Below are 6,098 nucleotides of genomic sequence, written 5' to 3' on the forward strand. Positions count from 1 at the left end.
TCAAATGCGATACGTAAGCTATGAACTGACATGTCTCATTTCATGATTGAGGTAAGCATGATGCAATTCATACATAGTGATTTCGAGACAGAAGAGGTTAAATGGTTTACTCTTATACTGATTCTAGAAGTGTACTGGTCAATTCAGTATATTCAGAAGATACCTAGGAAGAACTATAGACTCTCCAACTCTCAATGTCTCATAACCAGACATCATAGATTCTCCTAACAATCATACTAAGATCAATAGCCCTTTCATCCTTAGATTGTGGATATAATTTTTTAAGCAAACCAAGAAGAGTTTATTCATGCAAATCTATATTTGACTCTCCATTTTTTGTTAGGTTTGTTTAAGGACTAAAGACTATGGTTTATCATAAAGCTTCAAACAGACAAGGAAGAATGAATGAAAGTTTCAACTTTTATTAATTATTTAGTAGTTACAAGAAAGAGTCTTTGTGAGACTTTATTACATCAAATGCACATAAGTAAAACTACTACTCTTCCTGTGGGCACCAATGCGAACAGTATGAACACGCGATCGTGGCCATTGATTACTTAACCAAATGGGTGGAGGCGGAGCCACTGAGAAATGTCACAAAGGCTAGTACGAAATATCTTCATATAGAAGAATATCATCTGCAAGCATGGCGTTCCGGAGTCGATCATAATCAACAACAGGTTGTAGTTCAACAACGCATGAGTGAGAGAAATTTGCGCGCAACTGAAGATAAGCAAGACTTTTTTCTCCCCTCGACACACCTAAGCCAACCTGCAAGTAAAGGCAATTAAAATGATCAACAGCAACCCAAAAAAGAAACTAGTAGAGAAGAAAGGCACCTGGGAAGAAGAGCTCTTATTCATCTTTTGGGCGTACCGGACGATGGACAAAATGCCACCGGCAAAACACTTTTCGCCCTCACGTACGGGGTAGAGGCGGTTGTCCCAATCGAGAGTGAAAGTCCCAGTTTTAGAGTTTAAACTTTTGACAAAGGAAAGAATGACCAACCCTTGCGACTAGACCTTGACCCCATCGACGAGAAAAGGTCCGAAGCATTGAGTAGACTAGCAGTGCAAAAATGAAAATAGAGAGATACTAAAACTCCATGGTCAAGCTTTGTTAGTTCACTATAAGACGCCTAGTCTTGGGAAGGGTGTTCCAAAACGTGAAGGTTCATGAAAGGGGGGTCCTACGCCCGACTTGGAAAGGTCTATACCGCATTTAAAAAGTCATCTGTGATGGAACACACAAGCTCAAAGACGTGGAGGGGCATGTGTTCACACACCCGTGGAATGCGGAACATCTACATCAAAAACCTTCGGCGCTAAATAATGCACTAAGGAAAACAAAAAAGTGAGAATCACTCGTCGTCATCATTACCCCGACTGACAATCCCATCTCCGTCGCGATCCTTGATGGAGTTCCTCTCTATCGTCCTCGTACGCGCTATCGGGCGAGGGTGGGACAGGCTCGCTTGCGGCAGAAGGAAACATCGTAGCGAAAGAATTCTTGGCTGCCAATGCATCACCTACTTGGATCACGGTGTAACGTGGAACATCCTCCATGGACACTACCCATTCGTCTTCTAGCATGACATTCGGCCTCCACAAGCTTCGATTGGGCGTCATTTGGATAGCCTTGCACGATCTCCAACTACACGTTGCGGGTGGCCACATTCTTCTTCAGCGCCGTCACTTTATGCAAGAAGTGTCGGTCAACGGGGTGGTAACTAGGCAGGCCTTGTACAAGGGTTATCCTTAAGCGGGTTGCTTTCATGCAAGCAAGATCTCGTAGAGAGTAAGAATCCCTTAAGTCTACCCGGGCCTGCCAAAGATCGTCTTGTGCTCTCCGAAGTTCCTCCACCGTGTGGGAACCTACCTCGATGACTTGTAGCTGAACTCTTGCCCGTGAGAGTTCGTATGTCATGGCATTCAACAGACAGATGATGTCCGCAAAGACTTTCTCCTTATGTTCGGCGTGACCTAGAGCATGCACCAAGGCGTAGAGGAAAACAAAACCCGCAAAAAAGACAAAAAACTAAAAGGAACTGACTAATAATACCTTTTGGGAATCCTTCACGCCCCCGCGAAAGAGGTCATTGTCGCTGGACAGCACTACGTCCTTCCACCCTCTGAGTAACGACCCACAGATGTTACGAGAACATTGTTGTCAATTGTGCCGACATGAAGATTAGTAGTGTCTATTTATGTACATTTTATGTAACATAGTCTCACGAAGACTCTTGCTTGTAATTGCTGAATAATTAATAAAAGTTGAAACGTTCATTCATTCTTCCTTGTCTATTTGAAGCTTTATGATAATCTATAGTCTTTAGTCTTTAAACAAACCTAACAACATATGAAGAGAAAAATGTAGATTTGCATGAACAAACTCTTCATGGTTTGCTTAAAACAATATATTCGTAATCTAAGGATCAAAAGACTATTGATCTCAGTATGATTGTTAGGAGAATCTATGATGTCTGGTTATGGGACATTGAGAGTTGGAGACTCTATAGTTCTTCTAGGTATCTTCTGAAGGTACAGAATTGAAAAGTTTACTTCTAGAGACTGAATAAGAACAAGCCATTTAAGCTCTTATGTCTCGGAGTCACTACGTATGAATTTCACCATGCTTACCTCAATCCTGAAATGAGACATGTCATTTCATAGCTTATGTATTCTCATTTGAGAAAGTCAGAGTTCGGATTCACTATGTGATTCTGAACAAGGCCTATTGGTGAAGTACTAAGTTATGAAGATGTCATGAGTAACTTTGTGAAGATCTCATAGATATTGAATTCATGTACAAGATTGCTGAAATGCAATGTATATCACCTCATGCTTTGTTTCTTGGAATGCGAATAAATGAACTGGCTCGTGTCCAAATTGAGTCAATGTTACTTGTTAGCTCCTCGTCAATACATTGTTTCTAACTTATTCACAAGCGACTAGCTGATTATATTCATGAAGGGTAAACATAGATAATATTCAGTGGATCCACTCATCACAATTAAGTTGAATTCTTGAGTAGAAAATAAATTCATTTCAACCGAGAGATTCTCAGTGTCAATTTTTTAGTGAAGTCAGTTGACATTAAGCTAAACTTGGAAAAGGTTAGTGAACTTTTGAGTCCAAGTATGTTAGCTCAAGCTTTGTTCATTTGGAACCATGAGGTCACTGTCACAGTTCATATCGAGTATGATTAGTTAAACTAGAAGCTAAGTCAAAACAAGAACGAGACAAGTTTTACGAAAATTGTCAAAAGGGTATTTTTGTCTTTTTGAACATAGGATGAAATGAATGTCAATAAATTTTTTTGACATTATCATATGATGACAAATATCACTCGGCCATGATGAGATTTTTGGGCCTTGAGGATTAATTTCATTTCATGGAATTTTACTTGAAAATTCTTAATGGGCTTTTCTTATGTTGTCATGAACAAATGAAGAAACATATAGAAGCTCCTTCTAGAAGCCCTTGACCGTCCAACATAAGGAGAAAAAGAGTGATTATTTTGTCCATTAATGTACGAAGATACTTGCCAAAAGAAAAAGAGGAAACAAAAATTTCCTCTACATGGAAAGGAAGGGGCACTACTAGAAATATGATATTTAGCTACGGAAGTATTAGCGATGACTTAATCATCGCTAATTTTTCGTCGCTAATCACCCTTTTAGCGACGAATTTATCGTCGTTAATTATTTGGTGCCAAAACTTCTAAAGTTTGGCGGCAAAGATAATTAGCGACGATATTTTCGTCGCTAATGATTTCTATTTGTCGCTAAGTTCGCGGGAAAACAATTAGCGACGTCGCTAATAGTTTGGAATTAATATCGAATTAATTTCGAATTTTAACGAAATTTAAAGAGGGAAAAATCTCCCCAAAATAATTTAAATGAAATGATTTAGCGACGATTTTATCGTCGCTAAATGTGTAAAAAACTATTAGCGACGATATATTCGTCGCTAAATTCGTGGTTATGAACTGAAAATTTAAGTTCATTTACCTACGAATTTTAAACATTTAGCGACGATTTAATCATCGATAAATATCTTTAAATACCAGGTCGCGTATCAGTTTCCCTCATTTTCTTCCCCGACCTAAAAATCTTCGTTTCTCCAATCTCTCCCAAAAACCCGATTCTCCTCTGACGAACCTCCGTCCTCCGCCGTCCCCGAAGCTCCGGTAAGTGGCTCTCTCCTCTTGTCTCTCTCTCTCCTCACATCTCTCTCTCCTCACGTCTCTCTCTCTCCTTAGATTTGTCTCTCCGAAGCTCGGCGCCGTCCACTGCCGTCCTCCGCCGTTTTGCCGCCGACGCCGAAGTCCATCTCGTTCGCCTCTTCCTCCGACTGCACGCCTCCTCCTCGATCCGCCACCACCGGTAAGTTATATATATATATATATATATATATATATAAGTTATATTTTATATAATTACATAATTTAGTATATATATATATAGATATAAGTATTTATATAATTAGTTATAATTATATAGGATATAAGTATTTACATAATTAGTTATATATATAATTATTTAGGATATAAGTTTTTAGGATATAATTTAGTATTTAGGATTTAATTACGATATAATTTAGGATGTTTGATAATTTAAAATTGTAAATTAGGATTAGAGATTAATTATGTATATAAGTATAGTATATTAGAGATTAATAAATTAGAAAATGTAATTTTGTTAATTACGATTAGAAAATTTAAAATTGTTTAATTTTGTGCATAGTCGGCCTCGATTTTAGGAGATCGATATAGTTTGTCGTTTAATTCGCATACAATTTCGACCGATTCTCTAAAGGTAACAAACTTAAATTAATGAATTAGTTTAACGAAAATTAGGTAGTTTATGTGAAATTAATTAATTGGTTATGGATTGAAATTGAAATTGAAATTGGATTTAATTTTTGTTAGAAATGTATAAAAATGTGACATTAATTAATTGGTTATAGATTTAAAAATGAATAAAAATGTGAAATTAATTAGTTTTTTATAGATTTAAAAAAGAATAAAATTGTGAAATTAATTAGTTGGTTATGGATTATGTATTTTAATAATCGAACCACTGAGGTTCGATTTATCGTTAGTTTTAGCATGTTTCTATGCAGGTTTTAAAGTTAAAGGCTTGATGCCGGGTTGTTAAGTGTATAGGGGAGATTCTGCCGAAATTTCGGTAGGATAGTGAAATTATAAAATAAAATCTGGAAATTACTAAATTTTTAAATGTTGAATCTTTAGGTAAAATGAGGTATCCAAATAGGAATTGGATAATCGAGGACCAACGTCTAAGCGTTGAATTTGCGGCTGGCATAGCAGAGTTCATGGCAATGGCCCGACAATACGTTAACATCGAAGGACGAGTTAAGTGTCCATGCAAGAGGTGTAACAACGTGTTGATGCAAAAAAATTATGATATAGAGAATCATCTCTTTATCAGAGGATTTAAGAGAAATTACACGGGGTGGATCTTTCAAGGGGAGGAAGAAGATGACGTAATGGAGTATCAGACGGATTACAGAAGAGGAGGTGGGATGTTTGATGCTGTACACGATATCTTAAACCACAACGACGTAGACGGAGACGATGAAAGTATTGACCCGAATGCAGAATACCAGAGTGGACAGTTTGACGACCTTTTCAGCGACCTGAACACAGAACTATAGTCGGGTTGTACGGAGTATTCGTCAGTCTCTTTTGTTGTCACGTTGATGCATTTGAAAGTGATGAACAAGTGGACGAATAAGACGTTTGATCGGCTACTGAAAGTACTGAAAAAGTCTCATCTGATCGGCAACACGATTACAGAGTCACACTATGAAGCAAAAGCCAAATTGCGTCGATTTTGTTTGCGAACAACAAGCGCCAACATCAGTCCGACAAGTCCGAATGGCTGACTCCTGAAGCCTCCGCACGTTATATAAGTTTACATTTATTTTGTCTTATTTTTCGATTAATATATACTAACTAGTTAATTATATCAGGATCGACTGGTCGATAGGTTCACCACGTTGCGAGCGGAGGCTGAGCAACAAAGAGCGGACATTGATATTTCCGTCCTACAGCAGCACGCGATCCGCGAT

This window comes from Urtica dioica, chromosome 3 (genome assembly GCF_054948205.1).
Source record: "Urtica dioica subsp. dioica isolate 48M chromosome 3, U.dioica_male_clone48M_v1_H2, whole genome shotgun sequence".
Classification (NCBI taxonomy): domain Eukaryota; kingdom Viridiplantae; phylum Streptophyta; class Magnoliopsida; order Rosales; family Urticaceae; genus Urtica; species Urtica dioica.